At 46.0% G+C, this 26824-nt stretch overlaps 1 protein-coding gene across 2 annotated transcripts in view; it reads left to right on the top strand.

The window, feature by feature from the left end:
• galnt17 (polypeptide N-acetylgalactosaminyltransferase 17) overlaps nucleotides 1-26824 on the top strand; it is an 85095-nt gene that overhangs the window by 35695 nt on the left and 22576 nt on the right. The gene's annotated exons all lie outside the window — the stretch shown is intronic.

Raw genomic sequence — 26824 nt, 5'->3', positions numbered from 1 at the left:
CCACTATCCAATCCCCTGGTTGTAGATCGTGCAGAGGTCCCTCAGCGGGCTTGGGAAGTGCTTCTTTTACCTGTTTGTGGATAGATTTCAAAGAAGAGGACAGCATTGCACAGTAATTCAACATTGCATCATCACACAGTGTGGTGTCCGGCAGTGTTCCTTGGGCTGGCCCTATCCCCGTGTTGGGTACTCGTCCAAACAGAATTTCAAATGGGCTTAACCCATGTTTAGGCCTAGTTTGCATCCTCATTTGTGTGAGTACTACAGGGAGGACCTTTGTCCATCCTAGCCCTGTTTCTGCACAAGCTTTGCTTAGTTTATTTTTAAAGGACCCATTTTCCCTCACTGTCAGTTCAATGAAGTCCATTTGGAGATGATCAAACGGTTTGTCTGGTATTGGGTGTGCTGCTTGAGTTAGTTTGATACCTTGACCTGCATTATGTTGTGCACATATCAAGCATTGCTTGCAAAATTTCACAGCATAATTTGAAAACCCCTTTGTGAACCATCTCTTTGTTACTTCTACTACTATCCTCCCTTTTGACACATGGGTGAGCCCATGTGCCAATTTTGCATAGAAAGGGAACATGTGTTTTGGTAGACAGGGATGGCCCGAGGGACAAACCCAGACCGAGTTTGCAAAGATACAGCCGGCCCGTTTCCAGACTTGTCTCTTGTCCTGGGTGGCAGTGCTCTGAAGGTCCGCTAGCTGTAAACGGGATAGAAACCTGAGGAAAAACAAGGGTAGAGGGTGAACTGGAAGCTGAGGCTGCACACTTAGCTGCCGCGTCCGCCCTGGTATTTCCTTGAGACACAAGGTCAGTATTGTTAGTATGGGGCAGCACACTTACACACAGCAATGGCTCTAGGGAGTAGAATAGCATCCAACAACTCAGAGACCAGTTTGATGTGCAATGGGAGAGCCTGTGCTAGTGAGAAAGTTTCTGTGTTTCCAAATGGTGCCAAAATCGTGCACAACGCCAAATGCGTACCTACTGTCCATAAAAATATTGACAGACTGCCCTGCAGCCAATTTGCATGCCTCGATAAGGGCACAGAGCTCTGTGGCCTGCGCCAACAGGTTTGAAGGCAAACATGACGCCTTGAGGACCTCGTGATCTGAGACTATGGCAAAACCTACTTTGTTCTTTCCTGTCTCTGGAGGCTGAACCATCCACATAGAGGACCATGTCTGGATTTCCTAAAGGGTCGCTCTTTAAGTCTGCCCTGGGGGAACAAAAATCGTTAGTGAGAGCAACACAGTCATGTGGAGAAGAGAGGCAGGATTCAGAACAGTACAACATTTCACAATGATGTTAGGCATATCAAGTATGACAGTGTTATACTTCAGCCATCTCTGTGCTGACAAATGTGACGTATTTTTCTCCAACAGAAGCAGGGAGACAGCATGTGGGACCAAAAGGGTGAGATTAGAATACCCCACAATATTTCTGGAAGCAGTTACCGCCTTTTCAGCTGCAGCAGCTGCACGCAGGCAAACAGGAAGTCCAGCCGCCACTGGGTCCAATTTGCTGGAGAAGTAGGCTACAGGTCTTAATCTATCCCCGTGCTTCTGCAAAAGAACAGAGGTCATGAAACCCTTCTTTTCATCTACAGTTTGAACAAATGGTTTATTGGGGTCAGGCAATCCCAGAGTGGGTGTGGTCTGCAGAGCACTCTTTAGGGATGTCAGACGCGCGCGGAACAACCGCAGCATTGACTGCTTGCAGATCTTGGACAAACCTCCACTTGCCTTCTTAACTTCCACTCCTCTTGCCTTCTTAACTGGGGAAATAGGAGTGCGCACTGGAGAGTCCTGGCAAGGGACAATTACACCTGCCTTCAGCAGTGAATCAAAGACTGGTCTTATAACTGTGATTGCTTCTGGTTTGAGTGGGTACTGGGTCTGTCTAGGCCTGAAATCTGATTTGGGGGTGATCACTGGTTCAGCATTCTTTATTAGGCCTACATCATGTTTACCCTTCGCCCAAATGGAATTTGGAACTCTTGCCAATTCGGGGTGCACTTCTGCTGGAGTTATGCCTGTGGAAACAGAGACAAACAGGCCACTATGGCCGGGGTCCTCAGGACCCTGGTCATCAGTGGCTAATATTACGTTGCGCTTAACATGCACACATATATAGCATGACTTTGTTTGTAGACCCCAAGCTTTTGGCAAAACAACACACTAGGGTCCTCTGTTTGAGACCATTCACTGCCATTGACTGCGCACCTCTTGACCCATTTCCCCACATCTTTCCAATAGGCGGCTCGTAGCTTTGCTAATGAGATATGGGGTATCGAATTAACGATGTCAAAGAAATCATGCTGGCAGCAGCCGACCTCAGAGTCCTCTGACACGAGGCTGCGTATAACATGTTTGAGAACACTGCGATGAACATTGATGCAGCTGTTTGGACAACGAGTAAAATGGACCTGCACAGTGCAATAATATTTAGACCAATACGTAGTTTTGAGGGTCAATCTTTCATGTGCATGGGGGTCTGCAAACCAAGTCTTTTCAAACTCTACATCTTGCCCTTGGTGAACATGTGCTGTGCAATGCAAATCTTCTTTCATATAATCTGTGTCAACTGATGAGGTGTTCAAGTGTGCGAGCTGTATAAGGTGTTTGGGAGTTTGTGTGAGTTGATCTCAGCAGAGCCGCCAGACATACACATACAGGGGGCTCCCAAAACCATACTGCACACCACATATTTCAGTTACTTCAATAATTAGTCCATCTGGAGTGGACGTGAGATTTACTCCTAATTTGCACATTAAATCGCGTGCTAACAAATTTACTGGACATGTATGTGAGATGAGGAATGAGTGGGACGTAACTATTCCTCCCTCGCTTTTACACGGGAGGTTGACTGAGAAAGTTTCGGTTACAGGTCGTCCTGAGATGCCCATTGTCTGAATAGAATTTGAGCTGAGCGGTGGGTCTACTGGAAATACCCCATGTTGTATGACTGAGTGTCCCGCTCCAGAATCTACTAAAAAAGTCAACACATGCCCACATACAGTGAGGGGCATACAAGGGAGTTTAGAGAAGGGAGTAGTTGTGTATTTTAACAAACTTAACGCAGCTTCAGGTGTATTGGTTTGGACTGGTGTCTCGGGCGTTTCTGTGTAGTCTTGCTGTGGCATGCAGGTGCTGCTACTAATGTGTTTAACGTTATGTGAATGTTCCTGTCTATGTGTATGTATATCATCAGGTGTGTGTGTGTGTGTGTCACCTCCCCTGTTCTCTGTGCGGGGCCCGTTCCCAGAGTCTGCCAGTCAGTCTGCTTTACTGTACTCCTCACGGGGCCTCTGGCTGCTACTGTGGAGACAATTTCGAGCAATGTGTCCCTTCTGATTGCAGTTGTAGCAGGCTGCGCCTTTTATCCAGGACGGGTCACCCCAGGGGCGGCACGGTGGTGTAGTGGTTAGCGCTGTCGCCTCACAGCAAGAAGGTCCGGGTTCGAGCCCCGTGGCCGGCGAGGGCCTTTCTGTGCGGAGTTTGCATGTTCTCCCCGTGTCCGCGTGGGTTTCCTCCGGGTGCTCCGGTTTCCCCCACAGTCCAAAGACATGCAGGTTAGGTTAACTGGTGACTCTAAATTGACCGTAGGTGTGAATGTGAGTGTGAATGGTTGTCTGTGTCTATGTGTCAGCCCTGCGATGACCTGGCGACTTGTCCAGGGTGTACCCCGCCTTTCGCCCGTAGTCAGCTGGGATAGGCTCCAGCTTGCCTGCGACCCTGTAGAACAGGATAAAGCGGCTACAGATAATGAGATGAGATGAGATGGGTCACCCCAGGCCATCCTGCCTCGGCCCCTACCTCGACCTCTTCCTCTAGGTCCAGGCTGAGCAGTCTGGAGAAGAGAGTGGCAGCGTGTAGGTCTCGGTCTCTTTTTGTTGACTTTGTCTTCTCCTTCTCTTTCAGCAGCCTTTCTGCGTGCACAGCGTAGGTACTGCTCGATCTTGGTGAGGCTGGCGGTTTCCCACAGGAGACAGAGCTGCTTTACTGACTTGGCCACTGCTGGATTCATACCGTTCATGAAACTGCAGGTGTGCTTCCCAGACCTCAGGAGTGCCTTCCACCCCAGCCAGGGTCACGGGTCTGGTCAGGCCACTGTGTTTCTCGTGCGCGGCGGTGAAACGGACGAGAAACGCTGACACCACTTCACCATCTTCTTGCTTACACATACTGATCTTAGTCACGTCTATGTTCAAGGGAAAGGCACTGTCCAGACGAGCACAGAAAGCAGTGATGGTATCACCATTGCCAGCCGCGCTCCAGTCTGGTGTAGTCATTCGCTGGTCAGCTTCCGGCCACTCTCTGGAAACTTTGTTCCAATCTATGCCCATCTTGGTCATGAGCAGGCGGTGAAGTTCATCGGTGGTCAGTCGGAATTCTCTGTAAAATATCAACAGCTCGTTACCAAATCTCTTTCCTCCTACCTCTCTCACGTTGGGAAGAGAAGCCATGCTTTCCTTGATACCGGCTGTCGTCCAGGGTCTGTGGACTAGAAGCACGCCGTCAGCTCCAGCCACTTCCATCATTGGAAGATGAAGGACTTCAGACTTTAGGTTACGGCCTTATGGACCCACTGGTGAGCATGTGGTCAGGTCCAGGAGGGTGTCTCATCTGTCACCATATGCAAGACTGGATCTCATGTGTGATGGAGAAGCGAGGGGAGGCACTGACGCTGGAGGCGGCTGGTAGCAGTGTTGTTTTTGGCAGCCATTTTTTATTTAGTTTTAGTCTTAGTCTTTTGGACGAAATGCTTATTAGTTTTAGTCACATTTTAGTCAATTCCATCCTTGATAGTTTTGGTCTAGGTTTAGTTGACGAAAACTAAAAGGGTTTTAGTCCAGTTTTAGTCATTCATTTTAGTCGAAAAAATAATTACTTTAAAACATGAAATTAGGCCAATACAGAGATAGGAAATTGTAATCGAGGTTGACAGGTTGTGCATAACATACTCTCTACATAAACGCTGTCTAGTGTGCATGCTCTCTACATAAACGCTGTCTAGTGTGCATGCTCTCTACATACACGCTGTCTAGTGTGCATGCTCTCTACATAAACGCTGTCTAGTGTGTATACTCCATTGTTCACAGACTTGTGTTTCTGCCTCCATTTAACATGTCGCAATGCGCTGATGGAGCACAAACATGTCATGATGAACACACAACTAGAAGATGACCACGCTGTCCGTTAATGTAAATATGATGGCTAAACATGCTGCTAACGTTAGAGTAGCCAGGTGTGCTGCTGCTCATTTAGACATATTAAGGCACAGCAACAGGTCTGAAAAGCTACATTTCCCCCCGTATGTTTCACAGTAACTCAAATATGGGTCAATATATGACAAAGCATTCAGTTGCTGTCCCACCAAAAATCCCTGAAGGACAAGTTTTACTCATAACGTTAATTGAATTTAAGTTAGCTTAACCAAGCCAACTTTAGCATGAAGCTAGCAGTCCCATTCATTTTCACCAGGTCACGGTGTTTTGGAAAACTTCAGAGGAAATTCATCATAGACCGATTGTTGAGTGACATTAACCAAAGCTAGCAAACGTATACATGATCTGTTAAGGACTTCTTCTAACGTTAACTTACTGTCGCAGAAATAGCAGCATGGTGAGCCTTTAGATGCCTCTTGAGGTCGGTCGTATTCTTGCCACGTAGTTTATAGCCACAGCGTGTACCTCTGTCTCCCACTACAAGGCATTCCGTTTTATTTTCTGCTGGATTATGTGTAAAGTATGTCCATAAATCATCACATCTTTTCCGCCCACCAAGCCCTTGTGCTGGCGTTGCCGCCGCCATGGTCCATGAACTGTGTGTGGTGCACTGTGCCCGGACATGCCTGGTGGTGGGCGTGACCAAACAAGGACAGGATGCAGGTGCATTGCTGATATTTTCAGCATTTGGCAGACAGGTTGCACGCACCGTTGGAGGAAACACCATGCATTTTGATAGTCCTATAACCAACCCACTAACATTTTCGTCTCGTCTCATCAACAAAAACAACAGAAATGTCTCGTCATATTTTCGTGATCAAAGAGTTATGTTTAGCTCGTCACTGTCTCGTTTTAGTCATGAAAAAAAGGTGTGTTAACGAAATCATTTCGTCATCATCGTTAACGAAAACAACACTGGCTGGTAGGCTGGGAGAGATTCCAGAGGCTCAGGGTTTATTTATTTTTTATTTTTTTATTTTTTGCTTTGTCTCGACTTCTCCCCCTTTCTGTGGGTGAGGCGCTTGTGGGAGTGATGCTCCGCCTTGCTGAGGAGGCAGTGTGTGTCGGGGTGGTGGGGCAGACTCCAGGTCAGGGTCCATCTGAAATTTCAAACACTGAGAAGAGGGTGAGGGTCCTGCCTGTCATCTCTCTCTTTTGTACTCTCTCTTAAGTGTTTCTTCTTTCCATGCAGAAAACGTCCTCCAGTCCCCTAAGAACTTAACATTATCTGCAGACTCTTCTTTTTCCTTCCGTTTCAACTTTTCTTCTAACTGTTCTATCTGCCAGGGACTAAAACTGCCCTTCTCAGGGAATCCTAAGTCCTTTACCCATATGTCAAACTGTGCCAAACAATCCTCGCCATACGAGGTTTTCATAAACTGGATGTTTGGGCTGTCATAGGAACACCCAATTCTTATTATAGCACATCTAGCCTCAGGCTTACTTGCTTTTTTTCTTTTCTTTTCCCTAACTTACTGTTTCTGTTCCCCATTGTACACTGTTATATCAATAGCTTGTGACAACAATGGCTGATTTTTTTTTTTTTACTAGAATCACAAGAAGAACAAGTTGGACTATGTCCAAAAATGTGACACAATAATCCTTTAGGTATGTTCTTATTAGTAAACAATTTATCTGACATTTGCCTTAAGCTAAAGTAGGTATCATTTAGCACAACAATCTCAAAGACAACTCGCGCATGTGTACAAGATCTATTTCTCTGTTTCAGAATTTGGAGGAGGACCGTACTCTGTTAATTCATCAATATTTTGCGTGCACATCGGTGTGTCTTGGCGACTTCGTGATCGAACCTCTCTATCCTGTTCCTACAACGGGCCAGTTGTTCACACACAACAAAGGGAGCAAGATTCAATTCTTTCCCAGTTACAAATCGCTGAACGTGAATCCGTCGAACCACGCACCCGTACTTCCCTCTCACAAGTAGGTGAGCCATTACCCAGTCGTCACTTAGGCGGATTTTCTCTTACACAACCCAATAAACTACTCACGGTTTATTGTCTCAAAATTGTGTTTTATCCATTTCGGCAAACATATTGATGGTACCACAGCTTAGCAGTCCTCCTGGGCTCGGACAAACTTCTGTCCGTCTCTCATATCAGTCTTCCTTGACTAGGACAACTTCTGTCCATCTCTTATATCAGTCTTTAAATACTGTTTCCACTAATTTCTTTACACAAGAATGCAAAGTTATCACTTACTGGTTTGGTGAGCCCTGACTGTCTGGTCTCTCGTCTGAGTTCTCAGCTCCACACCGTAGTCTTGGGAGTGTCCTGTCGTCTGAGGATCAGACGTGCAGAGCCCACCCAAGGACGCCAAATTGTAATGGAAACTTCTAATAAACACTTCAGAACGCTTAGCAGTTGCCTTTTCGGTTATTTATTATAGTAGATCATATAAACCATATATATATATATATATATATATATATATATATATATATATATATATATATATATATATATATATATAAAATCTCATTATCTCTAGCCGCTTTATCCTTCTACAGGGTCGCAGGCAAGCTGGAGCCTATCCCAGCTGACTACGGGCGAAAGGCGGGGTACACCCTGGACAAGTCGCCAGGTCATCACAGGGCTATGTATATAAAATAGGAAAGGAAAAAGAAGAAGTCTTAGAAATGTTATCTATTATACTCTGAAGATATTCGCTTACTGCTCGCGTCTGTACATGATTGACTCAAGATTTTCTATGAAGTTTGTTAAAGCATGCACCTGGAATGCTCTGATATGTGCAGGCGGATGCGTAGTTAGGGAGAACTCAGGCACCACCAAGGCCACAGAAAGGCAGTTACAGCATTGGAAAAACAACTTTTCTCAGTACACTAGGCCACTTGAGCTCAACACACAAACACAGAGAATAGGAATGTTCATTCACTAAATTTCCCTCACATGAGCTGAACGACTTCTGACCCGTGGCACTCACTTCACATCTGAGGAAGACGTTGGAGCGGCTCTTCCTCAGCCTCCTCAGACCCCAGGTACAACATGCCCAGGACTGTCTGCAGTTTATATACCGGGCAGGTGTTGGTGTGGAAGATACCATCCTCTACCTGCTACATCGAGCCCACTCGCATCTGGATAAGGGAAATGGCACAGTGAGGATCCTCTTCTTGGACTTCTCGAGTGCCTTCAACACCATCCAGCCCCTATTGCTTCAGGACAAACTGAACAGATTGCGAGTGGACCCCTGCCTGGTCACCTGGATCTCCAGCTACCTCACTGACAGGCCGCAGTATGTCAGGCTGAAGGACATCACGTCTGACACTGTGATTAGCAGCACTGGAGCACCCCAGGGCACGGTGCTGGCCCCTCTTCTCTTCACCCTGTACACCGTGGACTTCTGCTACAACTCGGAGCTGTGTCACATTCAGAAGTTTGCCGATGACCCAGCCATCGTTGGGTGTATCAGTGATGACAGAGAGGAGGAGTATAGAAGCCTGGTGAGGGACTTTGCTGTGTGGTGCAACAGGAACCATCTGCAGCTCAACACCTCGAAGACCAAGGAGCTGGTCATTGACTTTGGGAGGTCCAGATCAAGGTCCCAACCAGTTCTGATCAAGGGAGTCGAGGTGGAGGCTGTGGATTCCTACAAGTACCTTGGGCTGTGGCTGGACAGCAAGCTGGACTGGACTTGCAACACCAATCACTTATACAGGAAGGGACAGAGCAGGCTATACTTCCTTAGGAGGCTGCGGTCCTTTAACATCTGCAGGAAACTCCTGTGGATGTTCTATCAGTCTGTGGTTGCCAGTGTCCTGTGTCCCATTGGGCGGCACGGTGGTGTAGTGGTTAGCATGGTCGCCTCATAGCAAGAGGTTCCGGGTTCGAACCCAGTGGCCGGCGAGGGCCTTTCTGTGTGGAGTTGGCATGTGCTGCCCGTGTCTGCATGGGTTTCCTCCGGGTGCTCCGGTTTCCCCCACAATCCAAAGACATGCAGTTAGGTTGACGTGGGGTGGCCTTGGGCTGAGGTGCCCTTGAGCAAGGTACCTAACCCCTGACTGCTCCCCGGGTGCTCTGGTGTGGCTGCCCACTGCTCTGAGTGTGCGCGCGCATGTGTTCACTGCTTCAGATGGGTTAAATGCAGAGGATACATTTCACTGTGCTTGAAGTGTGCATGTGACAAAGGTTTCTTCTTACACATCCAGGCTGGACAAACTGATCAGGTGGCCCGGCTCTGTGGTCTGCATGAAGCTGGACTCTCTGGTGATGGTGGCAAAGAAGAGGTCTATGGACAAACTATTGAACATCATGGACGATGCCAGTCACCCTCTGCACACCGTCATCAGCAACCAGAGGAGCCTATTCAGTGACAGAATGCTCCTTCCCAAATGCAGGAAGAACAGACTCAAAAACTCCTTTGTCCCTCATGCCATCAGACTGTACAACTCCTCTCTGGGGGGGGAGGGGTAACAGGAAGACAGGGGATGGGAAGGAGCTGTAGCCTAGCCTACTAGCCTAAGCAATACCGGACAATGTGCAATATAAAGTGCAATATCTCTCCTGCCCCCCCTTCCCCTTCCCCCCTCCTCTCTCTCCCCCTTCCTCTCTTCTCTGTATCTTGTTCTTTTTATATTTGTATATGTAAATAATTTATTTTAATTTATCTCAAAGTTTTTCTCTATTTCTTTTCTCTGTTTATCTGTAATGATGCTGCTGGAATTTTAATTTCCCTGAGGGAACCCTCCTAAAGGGATCAATAAAGTTTTATCTAATCTAATCTAATCTAATCTAATCTAATCTAATCTAATCTAATCTAATCTAATGCAGTCATCTACCTGCTTCACAGATCTCTCTCTCTCTCTCTCTCTCTCTCTCTCTCATCTTGAAAAGGCAGGAAGCACCGTTAGAATCAGGTTCTTTGATCTATCCAGTGCCTTCAACACCATCCAGCCAACTCTTCTAAGGAGTAAGATGGAGAGCGCAGGGGTGGATCTTACCTCATGGACTATGGACCATCTCACAAATGGACCACAGTTTGTGAGACTGAAGGACTGTGGGTCAGACACCATTCTTTGCAGCACAGGGGCTCCACAGGGGACAGTCCTGGCCCCATTTCTGTTCACACTTTACACTGCGGACTTTAGATATGATACAACTGCCTGTCATCTACAGAAGTTCTCTGATGGCTCTGCTATTGTGGGCTATATCTTAGATGGTGAGTACAGAGAACTGACAAGGAAGTTTGTGGACTGGTGCTACGGGAACTCCCTCCAGATCAATACAAATAAAACCAAAGAACTGGTGGTGGATTTTCCCCAGGACGAGGTTCTCTTCACCTACCCGAGTGAATATTCAGGGATAGGACATTGAGATCGCTAGGAGCTACAAGTACCTGGGTGTTCATCTGAACAATAAACTGGACTGGACTGATCACACATATGCCCTTTACAAGAAACTTCTGAACTCTTTTTATGACTCTGTGGTAGCATCAGCCATATTCTATGGAGTTGTCTGTTGGGGAAGCAGTATCACAATAGCAGAGAGAAAAAAAATTAAAGTGCATATCACGGGTAAATTCAGGAGCAAGATCAATGCAATTCTCCTATTTTATATTAAACTTTGGTCAAATATCTGCCACATTTTGTGCAATTTTTTTTTACCTTGCGCAATACCAGAAAAATTCAGTTGAAATCAAGCCATTTGAGGCGAATTAGTCCGCCTCTGAAAAAACTTGGCATTTGGATTTCCCGGCAAACATTGATTTTCGTGACGTCACGTGCGGGATGCCTCCTTCTGAATCCTACATCAGCGCTGGTTTGTTTATGAGAAAACAACCTGGTGGTTTTCTGCAAATTTCTTCAACATTATCACGTAATTATTAAAATGGTTAACAGATGTATCATAGGAGGGTGTAGCAACACCAATCATGATAGGATTAGTACTCATCGCTTTCCAAAAGACCGGACAATGAGAGAGAAATAGGAGCGCTTCGTGCGAGGCACCTGGAAGCCGAGGACCAGAGCAGAGCCAAGAAAAAGACCAAGAAAATCGGCGATTCACAAGTTGACTGTTGCCAGGGTAAGAAAAAAGAGAGACTATACTCTAGATTGGGTGTTCCTGTGTTTGTTTGGTACACGGATAATGTTATTTATTGACACACACAAAAGTAAACAACACGAAAGAGCTGGGCGATAATACACTTACTTCACATGTATCAAGGGCTTGAGATCTTGGGACCTGTCAAACACATTAAATGTATATACAACCCTGCTTAGCCGATTCCATGTGTGTAGCTTATGAAATCTTTCTCCTACAGTAACCAGTACTCTTCTAAATGAAGAAATATATAAATACATAATAGTAATGAGAAAAAATATGATTTATGTAACAATAGATAGATGAGCATTGATACATGAATCCATGGGTTTCGAAGCTCAGGCGACAATTCCATATTTCAATGCAAAATCACCAGCTGCTAAACTTGGTCTACACAGACTGTGCACTGAATCCATGCAAGCTCTCTCAGCCCGCTGGCGGATCCGCACATGACGTCATGAATCTGGCTCCAGACTCTCTTGGGATTTTTCCAGACGCGTTTTATTTTACTTTTTTCTGCTGTAGACAGATGGCCTTGTGCAAAATTATCCTTCTGGATGAGTGTGTAAAGGAACATAGTTTCATATAAAAAAAACACGAAATTGGTTCAGGATATGCACTTTAACAAGCTGATCTGTCCTGGACTGTGCACTGGACTCAGTGGACGTAGTGGGGGAGAGTAGGATGTTGGCCAAGTTGTCATCCTTAATGGCAAACACCTCCCATCCACTGCAGGAGACAGTAACAGCACTGGGCAGCTCCTTCAGTAACCAGCTCCTCCATGTGCGGTGTGTTAAGGAAAGATATAGCAGCTCCTTCCTCCCTACTGCTGAGAGACTGTACAATCGGCACCTCACCAAGCACAGCACCAGACACTCCTCACAATAATGAACAATACTGTCCAGATCACTTCTACATCCATAGAGACCCCTCTGAACGTATACGGTGTTCACTGACTATCAGTACTTTACAGCGAACTGCTAGCTACTGCTAGCTACACACTGTTAAAATGGCTCTTGTGCAATAGATTCGATTTAAAGTACTGATGCTGATAGTATAATATACCTGGGTAATACTGGTAATATTACCTGTGCAATACTTATACATGCAATTCCACCTTTGTAATATGCTTAGGCCACCCATTTTTTTATCTTTAGGTTCACGGATTGTTTCAACATATTTTTGATGTCAGTTGAAATAAAAATAAAAGTGTCCTTGTCTAATTTTTTTTTTTTTTTGCATGGGAAAATTTCAATGTCGGATTAAGATGATAATTTAAATTCAAGAGACACACTTTACATACATACACACACACACACATATATGGCTGATACATTCGTGCTACTTGATTCGATAGGACTCTCTGCGGCACCATCCTCTTCTAATTCCACAGTCAGATACTTGCAGCCAAGATCGCAAACTAACATTATGGCAGGCATATTCGGCATCGCGCTCGTTACATCACCACCTTCTTTCTGAAAACCAAAGATCGTTTTGATCTTTTCATTGTTTACTTTCAACACTTGAGAGACGAAATCGCCCACGTTTTGGTTAGTGAGACAGTGAAAAGACTTTTCTTTACCACTCTTTATGCTTACGTACAGTTGAGGCGATAGCTCGGAATCCATGCTGTCAGCGTCAGCCATGGTCAGCACGAGGTTGACACTGTCGTAAAGTGGTTGTAAATACCATAAAAACATTCAAGTGAATACTCAATGTCGTAAATAGTTTTGTTTTCAGACTTAGCTGAAGTGGATACATACAACACACATTGTCGTTTGTATTTGCGATTCTAATACTTTTTACTTAAAGAAATATGACCTAGTACCAGGGATACAGTGCTGTTACAAGAAAAATATGTGACTATTTTTTTTTTACATTTCTTTTTGTACGTTTCGGCGGTAAAAATAAAAATACGCACAGACTTTTTATTTTTCTAGCGGTAGTATTTAACTGCCGTCGGCGGATCCATGATCTGAAAAATCTAAAATAAGTCACTTTATGTTAACTGTATATCTGCAAACCTGCTAATTTATGCAAGTTTGCCCATTTTTATCTCTAAATTTGTAGTTTTATATATTGTATGCCCCTCCTAGAACTGCCACCTTATTGTGGTGGAGGGGTTTGTGTGCTTGAATGATTTTAGGAGCTATGTTGTCGGGGGCATTATGCCCCTGTTAGGGTCTCCCAAGGCAGACAGGTCCTAGGTGACAGGCCAGACCAAGAGCAGTTCACCAAAACCCTTATGGAGAATAATGGATCAAGGACCGTGACGTCGCCCGGTATGGCGCAGCCGGGGCCCCACCCTGGAGCCAGGCCCGGGGTTGGGGCTCATATGCGAGCGCTTGGTGGCCAGGCCTTTGCCCACGGGGCCCAGCTGGGCTCAGCCCGAAGTGGTGACGTGGGCCTGACCTCCTGTGGGTTCACCACCCACAGAGGTAGCTGTAGGGGGCCGGTGCAGTGTGGATTGGGCGGCAGTCGAAGGCAGGAGCCTTGACGACCTGATCCCCGAACACAGCAGCTAGCTGTTGGGACATGGAATGTCACTTCGCTGGGGGGGAAAGAGCCTGAGCTTGTGTGGGAGGTTGAGAGGTACCGGCTAGAGATAGTCGGGCTCACCTCCACGCATAGCTTGGGCTCTGGAACCCAGCTCCTTGAGAGGGGCTGGACTCTCCACTTCTCTGGAGTCGCCCATGGTGAGCGGCGGCAGGCTGGTGTGGGCTTGCTTATAGCTCCCCAGCTCAGCCGCCATGTGTTGGAGTTTACCCCAGTGAACGAGAGGGTCGCCTCTCTGTGCCTTCGGATTGGGGAGAGGGCTCTTGCTGTTGTTTGTGCCTACGGGCTGAATAGCAGTATAGAGTATCCGGCCTTCTTGGAGCCCCTGGGAGAGGTACTGAGAGGTGCTCAAACTGGGGACTCCATTGTTCTACTGGGGGACTTCAATACTCACGTGGGCGACGACAGTGACACCTGGAGGGGCGTGGTTGGGAGGAACGGCCTCCCCGATCTGAACCTGAGTGGTGTTTTGTTATTGGACTTCTGTGCTAGTCACGGTTTGTCCATAACGAACACCATGTTCAGCATAGGGGTGTCCATAAGTGGAAGTGGCACCAGGACACCTGAGGTCGGAGGTCGATGATTGACTTTGTTGTTGTTTCATCTGATCTCCGGCCCTATGTCTTGGACACTCGGGTGAAGAGAGGGGCTGAGCTGTCAACTGATCACCACCTGGTGGTGAGTTGGATCCGCTGGCGGAGGAGGAAGCTGGACAGACCTGGCAGGCCCAAACGTATGGTGAGGGTCAGCTGGGAATGTCTGGCCGAGCACTCTGTCGAGGAGGTCTTTAACTTCCACCTCCGGGAGATCAAATCAAATCAAGTTTATTTGTATAGCACTTTTAACAATAAACATTGTCGCAAAGCAGCTTTACAGAATTTGAATGACTTAAAACATGAGCTAATTTTATCCCTAATCTATCCCCAATGAGCAAGCCTGTGGCGACAGTGGCAAGGAAAAACTCCCTCAGACGACATGAGGAAGAAACCTCGAGAGGAACCAGACTCAAAAGGGAACCCATCCTCATTTGGGCAACAACAGACAGCCTGACTATAATATTAACAGTTTTAACAGGTATAACCCTCAACTGTCCTCATAGAGCCGTCCTTCACAGGAACGGTGTGATAAAACTCTGACCTCCGAGAGCTTCTCCCAGCTTCCGAGGGAGGCGGGGGACATTGAGTCTGAGTGGACCATGTTCTCTACCTCCATTGTAGACGCGGCTGTTTGGAGCTGTGGCTGCAAGGTCTCATGGAGGCAATCCCCGAGCCCGGTGGTGGACACCAGAAGTAAGGGATGCCGTCAAGCTGAAGAAGGAGTCCTATCAGGCCATGTTGACCTCCGGGACTCCTGAGGCAGCTGATGGGTATCGACAGGCCAGGCGTGCCACAGCTCAGGCAGTTGCGGAGGCAAAAACTCGGAACTGGGAGGAGTTCGGGGAGGCCATGGAGAAGGACTATCGGTTGGCCTTGAAGAAATTCTGGCAAACCATCCGGCGCCTCAGAAGGGGGAAGCAGTACTCTGCCAACACTGTTTACAGTGCGGGTGGGGAGCTGTTGACCTCGACTGGGGACATTGTCGGGTGGTGGAAGGAATAATTTGAGGATCTCCTCAATCCCACTGTCATGTCTTCCATTGAGGAGGCGGAGGCTGATGACTCAGAGGTGGACTCGTCCATTACCCAAGCCGAAGTCACTGAGGTGGTTTGCAAGCTCCTCGGTGGCATGAGATCCGCCCTGAGTATCTCAAGTTTCTGGATGTTGTGGGGCTGTCTTGGCTGACACACCTCTGCAACATCGCATGGCAGTCGGGGACAGTGCCTCTGGAGTGGCAGACTGGGGTGGTGGTCCCTCTTTTTAAGAAAGGGGACCGGAGAGTGTGCTCCAATTATAGGGGAATCACACTTCTCAGCCTCCCAGGGAAGGTTTACTCCAGGGTACTGGAGAGGAGAATTCAGCCAATAGTCGAACCTCGGATCCAAGAGGAACAATGCGGTTTTCGTCCTGGTCGCAGAACACTGGACCAGCTCTATACCCTTCATAGGGTGCTTGAGGGTTCATGGGAGTTTGCCCAACCAGTCCACATGTGCTTTGTGGATCTGGAGAAGGCATTTGACCGTGTCCCTCATGGTATTCTGTGGGGGGTGCTTCGGGAGTATGGGGTTCGGGGCTCTTTGCTAAGGGCTGTCCAGTCCCTGTATGAATGGAGCAGGAGTCTGGTTCGCATTGCCGGCAGTAAGTCAGACATGTTCCCAGTGCATGTTGGACTCCGGCAGGGCTGCCCTTTGTCACCGGTTCTGTTCATAATTTTTATGGACAGAATTTCTAGGCATAGCCAGGGGCCAGAAGGAATCCCGTTTGGGAACCACAGGATTTCATCTCTGCTTTTTGCGGATGATGTTGTCCTGTTGGCTTCTTCACACCAGGACCTTCAGCATGCACTGGGGCGGTTTGCAGTTGAGTGTGAAGTGGCTGGGATGAGAATCAGCACCTCCAAGTCCGAGGCCATGGTTCTCGACCGGAAAAGGGTGGCTTGCCCTCTCCAGGTTGGTGGAAAAGTCCTGCCTCAAGTGGAGGAGTTTAAGTATCTCTGGATCTTGTTCACGAGTGAGGGAAGGATAGAGCATGAGGTTAACAGGCAGATCGGTGCAGCCTCCGCAGTGATGCGGTCGCTTTACCGGTCCGTTGTGGTGAAGAAGGAGCTGAGCCAAAAGGCGAAGCTCTCAATTTACCGGTCGATCTACGTTCCGACTCTCACCTATGGTCATGAGCTTTGGGTAATGACCGAAAGAACAAGATCGCGGATACAAGCGGCCGAAATGGGTTTCCTTCGCAGGGTGGCTGGGCGCTCCCTTAGAGATAGGGTGAGAAGCACAGTCACTCGGGAGGAGCTCGGAGTAGAGCCACTGCTCCTCCACATCGAGAGGAATCAGCTGAGGTGGCTCGGGCATCTCTTTCGAATGCCTCCTGGATGCCTCCCTGGGGAGGTGTTCCAGGCATGTCCCCCCGGGAGAAGGCCCAGGACACGCTGGAGGGACTATGTCTCTTGGCTGGCCTGGGAACGCCTCAGTGTTCTTCCCAAGGAGCTGGCCGAGGTGTCTGGGGAAAGGGAAGTTTGGGCTTCCATGCTCAGACTGCTGCCTCTGCGACCCGGCCCTGGATAAGCAGATGAAGACAAGACAAGACGATATATATTGTATGTATGTATGTATGTATGTGTTTTTGTATACTTTTGCACTACTCCTTCACTGCCTTATCTTTTTCTTTCTATATTTTGCTGCTGTAACAATGTAAATTTCCCCTTGTGGGATAATAAAAGGCTATCTTATATGGGAAGGAGGGTGTCGTATTTGGCTGAAGAGTTTGACCATCAATTACTCTCATTTGGTCAAATGCATGATGCAGAGTCTCGTCTCGTGACTGCTCTAACGGGAAATCCTTGAGCGAATCCCAGAGAGAGGGAGGAGGGGCAAGCTGCTCCTCACTCCTCATATCGCCCTGACACAGTGCTGACAGAAAGAAGAAAGCAAAGCACAACTTTATTCATCACACACTTGTGAAATTCCTCTCTGCATTTAACCCATCTGAAGCAGTGAACACACACGCGAGCAATGAGCACACACACATACCCAGAGCAGTGGGCAGCCATGCTAACAGCCCCCGGGGAGCAGTTGGGAGTTAGGTGCCTCGCTCAAGGGCACCTCCATCCAAGGCCGTCCCATATTAACCTAACCGCATTGTCTTTTGAACTGTGTGGGAAACCGGAGCCCCCGGAGGAAACCCACGCAAACACGAGGAGAACACTGCTCTGTGACAGCTTCCCCAGTCAGTGCCACACCAGGATCTCCCAATGATGTACTAATGGAGGACCCACCCCTTACTATGTGTTCTATAAATCCATTGAACCCCAGCCAATCAGTCCCCAAAATCAGTGAGTGGGTGAGACGAGCATTAACCGCCACCTTTATTCTATGCTTTTTTCCCCGAAATTGAATGTGGATGGACACTAATGGGTAGTTGTGAACATCCCTGTGCAACCTTCACCACTTGTGCTCTCCCCAGTGCCTCACCTTGCACCAGGCTTTGGTGGCTTGAGGTCTGGTTACAGCCAGAATCCACCAATGCATGATACAGTGGTGCTTGAACGTGTGTGAACCCTTTAGAATTTTCTATATTTCTGCATAAATATGACCTAAAACATCATCAGATTTTCACACAAGTCCTAAAAGTAGATAAAGAGAATCCAGTTAAACAAATGAGACAAAAATATTATACTTGGTCATTTATTTATTGAGGAAAATGATCCAATATTACATATCTGTGAGTGGCAAAAGTATGTGAACCTCTAGGATTAGCAGTTAATTTGAAGGTGAAATTAGTCAGGTGTTTTCAGTCAATGGGATGACAATCAGGTGTGAGTGGGCACCCTGTTTTATTTAAAGAACAGGGATCTATCAAAGTCTGATCTTCACAACATGTGTTTGCGGAAGTGAATCATGGCACGAAAAAAGGGGATTTTTGAGGACCTCAGAAAAAGCATTGTTGATGCTCATCAGGCTGGAAAAGGTTACAAAACCATCTCTAAAGAGTTTGGACTCCACCAATCCACAGTCAGACAGATTATGTACAAATGGAGGAAATTCAAGACCACTGTTACCCTCCCCAGGAGTGGTCGACCAACAAAGATCACTCCAAGACCAAGGCGTGTAATAGTCGGCGGGGTCACAAAGGACCCCAGAGTAACTTCTAAGTAACTGAAGGCCTCTCTCACATTGGCTAATGTTGTTGTTCATGAGTCCACCATCAGGAGAACACTGAACAGTGGTGAGCATGGCAGGGTTGCAAGGAGAAAGCCACTGCTCTCCAAAAAGAACATTGCTGCTCATCTGCAGTTTGCTAAAGATCACGTGGACAAGCCAGAAGGCTATTGGAAAAATGTTTTGTGGACGGATGAGACCAAAATAGAACTTTTTGGTTAAAATGAGAAGCGTTATGTTCCAGCATAAGAACCTTATCCCATCTGTGAAACATGGTGGTGGTGGTAGTATCATGGTTTGGGCCTGTTTTGCTGTATCTGGGCAAGGACGGCTTGCCATCATTGACGGAACAATGAATTCTGAGTTATACCAGTGAATTCAAAAGGAAAATGTCAGGACATCTGTCCATGAACTGAATCTCAAGAGAAGGTGGGTCATGCAGCCAGACAATGACCCTAAGCACACAAATCGTTCTACCAAAGAATGGTTAAAGAAGAATAAAGTTAATGTTTTGGAATGGCCAAGTCAAAGTCCTGACCTTAATCCAATCAAAATGTTGTGGAAGGACCTGAAGTGAGCAGTTCATGTGAGGAAACCCACCAACATCCCAGAGTTGAAGCTGTTCTGTACGGAGGAATGGGCTAAAATTCTTCCAAGCCGGTGTGCAGGACTGATCAACAGTTACCGGAAGCGTTTAGTTGCAGTTATTGCTGCATAAGGGGGTCACACCAGATACTGAAAGCAAAGGTTCACATACTTTTGCCTCTTACAGGTATGTAATATTGGTTCATTTTCCTCAATAAATAAATCTCATCTCATTATCTCTAGCCGCTTTATCCTTCTACAGGGTCGCAGGCAAGCTGGAGCCTATCCCAGCTGACTATGGGCGAAAGGCGGGGTACACCCTGGACAAGTCGCCAGGTCATCACAGGGCTGACACATAGACACAGACAACCATTCATACTCACATTCACACCTATGGTCAATTTAGAGTCACCAGTTAACCTAACCTGCATGTCTTTGGACTGTGGGGGAAACCGGAGCACCCGGAGGAAACCCATGCGGTCACGGGGAGAACATGCAAACTCCAGACAGAAAGGCCCTCGCCGGCCCCGGGGCTCGAACCCAGGACCTTCTTGCTGTGAGGTGACAGCACTAACCACTACACCACCGTGCCGCCCTCAATAAATAAATGACCAAGTATAATATTTTGTCTCATTTGTTTAACTGGGTTCTCTTTATCTACTTTTAGGACTTTGTGTGAAAATCTGATGTTTTAGGTAATTTATGCAGAAATATAGAAAATTCTAAAGGGTTCACAAACTTTAAAGCACCACTGTACGTATCCCCTTGCACACTTGCTGGTATACGATACACTCCGGCCTGATCCGGGGCGGTCTCTGGTGTGTTAGGGATCTGGACCACCGCTCCCACATCCATTGTGGAGCATTGACTCTAGAGATGTCCTGGCTCCCTGCAGCACTAGCACACTGGCCCAGGCTTCCCCTTTGCACCGGTGTTATGGGTGTCACTCAGCTGAGGGGGAGAAGACAGACATGGAAGGGGAAGACAGGAGGACCCCATGGGTGTGACAGGCCGGCTGGGGGGGAGCCGGCCCACACCTCTGCAGAGGGGGAACAGGGTGTGGAGGGGAAGGGGGGAGGAGAGAGAAAAAGAGAAGAGGTGACATGTCCGCCTGCCATCGGAACTGCTGCCAGATGGTCCTCTGCCAATTCGATGGCTTGTTCCAGTGATGCCAGGTGATGACACTGGACCCGTTCCACCAGTCTTTCTGGAAGTCGTGCGATGAACTGTTCCAGTATCACCAGATCAATGATTCCCTCTTTGTCGCGGTTGTCCACCCTCAGCCACTGCCGGCAGGTGTCCCGGAGCTGTTGGCTGAATGCGAACAGCTGGCTGACCTCCAATTTCCACATCTGGAAGTGCTGACAATGTTCTGGGGAGCGGCCAACATGCTGCAGGATGGCTCACTTCAAGTCGGCGTATATGAGCCGGCTGTTGGCGGGGAGCTGCATCTCGCCAGTCAATAGCGGAAGTAGGTGCGCTGTGTGCTGCTCGACCAGCCACCCCCGTGCTTCAGCTGCTTGCTCAAAGAGTGCTAGGAAGGCTTCCCGATCGTCCTGTGGGCCCATCTTTGTGAGGGTGACGTGGGGAGGGTCCACTGCGGTGGTGGTCAAGGACCCTGCCGACATGAGCAGGTGCCGGAATGCCTGGCAATCTTCCTACTGGGCCAGCATCAAAGCTTTTGAAGTGTTTTTGTTCTTGCGCCTTCCAGAGGGTGATCAGCGCTTGATGCTGGTTCTGCTGCGCAGTAGTGAGGGCATGGATGAGATCTTTGAATGGCAAGTACTCCATGGGGTGGTTCCCTTCTGTACTCCTGGGTTTCGGCACCACTGTAACACTTCCGTAATGTGGGTGGAGTACAGAAGCATGGCAGCTGGGAGATGATATTGACACACACGTTTATTGAGGCTTTTCAGCTTCACTTGCTTATGCTAGGACTAGGGGACACACACACACACACACACACACACACACAGTCGTGTTCTGGTCCAGGGAGCTCTCTGCTCTCTCCCTCCTTTTCTATGTTCCACCATTACTGCAACAAACACACCTACACACATTAATTGACAACAGGTGTAATGACTTGGCCACTCACCTCCTCTGACCCTGCCCTCCATTCACAAACTGATGCTTGGCCACACCCCCGCTGCCAGAGTCATTTGCTACTTTAACCAGTGCAGTCTCTGTGCTATGATGAGGTCTAAATCTTGATTGATATATTTCATGGATGTTGTTCCTGTGCAGATATGAACATAACTGCTGTGCTACAGCTTTTTGTAGGATCTTGGAGATAAAGGGGAGGTTTGATATTGGCCTATAATTGGACAGCTGACAGGAGTCAAGGTCAGGTTTTTTTAATCAGGGGTTTGATAACTGCAAGTTTAAAGGATTTGGGCACATGGGCAATTCTAAGGGAAGAATGTATTATTTTTAGAAGAGGTTCAGTTGCTTCTGGTATTATCGGTTTGAAGAGTTGTGTAGATAAGGGATCTAGTACACAAGTTGAAGATTTTGATGTGGAGATTAATGAAATTAGTTTGATTTCTCTAAGGGGAGTAAAACATTCTAATTGCTGATCTTATAGTTATATTGTTAACTACAGGGTTACTTACATTGTCTGGCCTTAGATTAGTAGTTTGAATTTTTTGTCGGATATTTTCAATTTTGTCATTGAAAAAAAATTCATGAAGTCATTGCTACTACATATTGTAGGTGTGCATGTGTCTATAGTGGTCTTTTTCCTAGTTAATTTTGCTACAGTATTAAATAGGAGTCTGTGATTATTTTTGTTATCCTCTATTAGGGTAGAGAGATACATTGATCTAGCAGCACTAAGAGCTTTTCAGTACTTCAGGAAGCTCTCCTTCCATGCTGATGTGAATACTGCCAATTTTGTTTGATGTCATTTACATTCTAATTTTTGAGTAGACTGTTTTAAAGTATGAGTGTGATCATTATACCAGGGTGCTAATTTTTTCTTTCTAATCAGTTTTCTTTTAAGTGGAGCTACATTATCTAAAATATAGTGGAACGTTGACTCTAAGTATTCAATTGCCTGATCAAGTTCTGCGGGGTCTGACGATGATCCAATCAAAGTTGGTAACTCTGGGAAATTATTTATAAAACTCTGTGAAGTAGTTCATGTGAATGCACGTTTAATGCAGTAGCGTGGTGAGGTGCATATATTATTACTCAAACATATTTTAAATAAGATGAGGAGATAATAATCTGAGGTAGCTTCAGACTGTGGAAGTGTGACTATATTTTCTATATTTAACCCGAATGTTAGTATTAGATTGAGAGTGTGACCACCATTATGGGTCAGTCCTATGACATTCTGATTAATCCCTACTGAATCTAGAATGGGCACAAATGCTGTTTTCAGAGGATCTTCAGAGTTATCGAAGTGAATATTAAAATCTCTGACAACTAAAGCTTTGTCTAAGGAAATAACAAGGTCTGAGATGAAATCCGCAAATTCAGAAAGAAACTCAGAATATGGCCCCAGGGGCTTGTAAATAATAAGTAACAGAATTGACTGGGTAGACTTTTTTTTCGAGGCTACATACATTATATTAGTATGAAGAACTGGTGTATATAACTGTATCCAGGAAGACGAGCTTCATTTAATGCTATAGTTTAATTTGGCTTAATCTATGTTTCTGTTAAACACAGTATATTAAACTTCTGATCAGTAATAAGTTCATTAACAATTGGCTCTTTAGATTTAAGAGTCCTACCTTTTAGATCAAAGGTGCTGGCAGTAGCTGTACAGTCATCCATCCATTATCTGTAGCTGCTTATCCTGTACAGGGTCGCAGGCAAGCTGGAGCCTATCCCAGCTGACTATGAGCGAGAGGCGGGGTACACCCTGGACAAGTCACCAGGTCATTGCAGGGCTTGTACAGTTAGTATGATCTAATTTTATATTAATTAGATTACTAGACAAACTCTGAGTATTTCTACTTGTGTTTAGCTCGGGGAACAGACACAGTCTCGATATGGTGGACCCTGAGTGACAACTCTGTGCAGCTAGCAGACAGTCGGTTTAGCCTGTTCGTCTGCTCCCTGGCCTTGGCTCTGGATTGTCAGAATTTAACTAGGCCTGTTCTGAGACTATGAGCTATGCTGCAAGAAATGAGCGCAGCACCTTCCTGAGTGGGAAGGTTTCTGTCCCACCCTGATAGGTCAGCAGTGCCCTCAAAATTACTCCAATCATCTATAAAGCCCACATTGTTTTCAGAGCACCACCTGGACAACCAGCAGTTCAGCGGCCATAACCTGCTGTAAGCTACATCGCCATGCTGCATTGGGATGGGGCCAGAGCATACTACAGCATCGGACATCACTTTTGCTAATTTAAACACTTCTACAAAGTTACTCTTAGTAACCTCAGACTGACAAAGGCGTAGATCATTAGCTCCTACATGGATAACTATCTTTGAGAACCTGTGCTTGCTTAGGACCCTAAGGTTACCTGCTATGTCCGGCGTCCTGGCTCCTGGTATACACCTGACTAAAGCTGCTGGTGCCCCTAAAGGCCCAGTTAATTTCATGTGGCGCATGATCAAGTCCCCTATAACCAGAGCTCTTTCAGGTTTCTCAGCGGGATGCATCACTGAGGAGAGCAAACCTGTTTGACACGTGAAACAGTGGTGCTCCTGTGGGCAAGTCTCAGTGGTAGCTTTGGCTCTGTGATTATACTGCTGAGTTGTCACCCGTTCGCCCTGCTGTGAGGGTGTTAATGCTGGAGTTGAGGGATTGCTAATTCCACCTAGGGCATCCAGACTTCCCCTACAGAAACTACGCTGTTCTCACTCTCCCTAACCCTCTCTAGAGTCTGGATGTGCACCTCTAAAGCTGCAATCCTCTCTGTCAGAGAACTAACTAATCTGCACTTGTCACAAATAAAGCTATCACTAATGACGGAGGAAGAATGACTAAACATCCTGCACTCAGCACACTGAACAAGCTGAAGGTGTGCCATGATGAATGGATTTACATAACTTAAAGATATGTGGATATTAAAGCAGATCTGATGTGGATGGCCTCTGCTTGCAGTCTTTGCACGTGAGAAAAAACTTCCGGTCTTGGCGTTCTTCTGAGAAAAAATTTAAAATGGGGGCGGAGAAAAAATGAAATTACAATCAAAAATGCAAAAGATACTGGAAAACTAATTGTAGAGAAGATAAAAATATTAGTGATTAACGCCAATACTCACGGAAAAATGACTTGTCGCTAATAACTCGAGAAACAGGAAGTACGTCACAGAATATATGGGTGAAATATATGGGTTTATGGGATTTGCAAGTCCTTGCATTCTGGTTTTATTTACATTTTACACAGCGTACCAACTTTTTTGGAATTGGGGTTGTAAAAGGGAGAACATTGTCAACTTGACATTGTGGATAACAGTTGAAATAATCATGACTGTTTGGGTAACAAAGAAATGAGTGGTCACAGGGAAACCATTTACTGAATTATTTAGCTTATTATTTGCTCATTCTTTTGCGTGAACATTTGTTCATTTAATTAAAAAAAAAAGCTTGAAATAAGTTATTGTCCAAAAATATAAAATAATTTCAATTATGTTTGTTTGTGTGTGTGTGTGTGATGTGTGTGTGTGCGTGTGTGTGTGTAATACTTAATGGCGATACAATATATTAACATATTTGAAGCACATTATATTTCATTAGTTTTGCTATATGACCTCATTGACTGGATTTAGCAACTACTAATGCCTACATCAAGGATGCGCACTGCAAAGATGCTCTTAGCAAAGTTGCTCTTTAGACTCCTTCTTACGAGTGAGTTCGGGAAAACCACGTACAGAGACAGCGTTTGTTGCTTAAAGGTAGACTGCCTTTCAGATTTTCCAAGTTTCGCTCATCAAAAGAATTTTCCCTGACACCCAATTATTTTTCTTTAGTGGACCGAAAGCTACTGAATTTGAATTGCAAACTTCAATTTTACTATTTTTTTAAAAATAGAACAGTGAATGAATTTTCCGCTATTTTTTCCTGCTTCAACATGACCCAATTCAAGATATTACGTCATGCATCATGTGGTGGGCTTTCCCCGTTTGCGCAAGGCATTGTGGGATACAAATTTGAAACAGGAGAGAAAAATGGAGGACGTGAATGTGTGAATGAAACATAAAAACGGAAAGCGAGAAGAAAAAACGTTATGTTGTGAAGGAAAGGAAACGCAGGACCAAACTAATAAATATCGGCAGTCAGCGAGCACCTCGGTGTGATCAGCTGCTCGTTTAACGACAGAATGATGGAACTGTCAGTGCACAGTCAAGGTAAACCTGTGCATGCACACACAGACTTCCTCTGTCTGCTTGACTGCATGAAGTGAGTGATTTCATGCACATTATTTGCTCGGGAATCCCTTCAAATGAAATAACTTCCCAACCACAGAATGGCCTGATATTTTGTGAGATATTACAGACATAAACCTATATGGGTCTGTCTCAGAAACTGGGTACTGTGGGGGTACCCCACTAAATATACTCAGTCAATAAACTATACGGTTTTGAATGGTGATGTTGGTTTTAATTTGAAATAAAATTAATTAATACAGATAAAACTAAATCTTTGATGTGAATATTCAGAATTTGGCAAAAATTCTGCAAATTTGTGGAAAAATGGCGGCTTGATCTGGGACATGATAAATGGTTGACTACATTGCATTCTCTTAAAAAGGTTGTAGTCCACTGAAAAGTCTACAGTTATCACGAATTGTATTTTAAGTTGTAACTTCATACACCTAAGGATTGGTGCGCTCACAGAATAATCATAACCGTAATAAAACATCATGCAAAATATTTGATCACCGTTGTAACTCCATTTTCCACATACCCAAAACCAATACGATCGTGTGTTTTTGATCTAAATGGAAAGCCTCAGGGTCAAGGTCACTACCTCACCAAAAGTAGTAACTTAAAATCACTAAGCCATATAAAAATTTAGTTATAAATCTGCGATTTTGTTTTTTAAAATGAAAGCTGAAAGTTGGGGTGGCATGGTGGTGTAGTGGTTAGCGCTGTCACCTCACAGTAAGATGGTCTGGGTTTGAGCCCCGTGGCCGACGAGGGCCTTTCTGTGTGGAGTTTGCATGTTCTCCCCGTGTCCGTGTGGGTTTCCTCCGGGTGCTCCAGTTTCCTCCACAGTCCAAAGACATGCAGGTTAGGTTAACTGGTGTCTCTAAATTGACCGTAGGTGTGAATGTGAGTGTGAATGGTTGTCTGTGTCTATGTGTCAGCCCTGTGATGACCTGGCGACTTGTCCAGGGTGTACCCCGCCTTTTGCCCGTAGTCAGCTGGGATAGGCTCCAGCTTGCCTGCGACCCTGTAGAACAGGATAAAGCGGCTAGAGATAACAAGATGAGATGAAGCTGAAAGTTAGGTATAGAATGTTTCTTACAGAATATGTTACAATGGTAGCTGGTCTTGTATGAATTTCTGAGCTATAAAATGAGTTGTGGTCTATTTTTTACCGTAGCATGTTATTTGTGTGCGGGGAAGGACACACATTAACAATTTGCATGTGTAGAATGGAATTTTCCACTCCAACAGTTGGAAGTTGATCGTGCTTCCATTTGCGGTCTT

The sequence above is a fragment of the Neoarius graeffei genome, chromosome 17 (assembly GCF_027579695.1).
Source record: "Neoarius graeffei isolate fNeoGra1 chromosome 17, fNeoGra1.pri, whole genome shotgun sequence".
NCBI lineage: Eukaryota > Metazoa > Chordata > Actinopteri > Siluriformes > Ariidae > Neoarius > Neoarius graeffei.
Note: the sequence above shows the minus strand (reverse complement) of the source record. Positions and strands in the feature narration are given on the sequence as shown.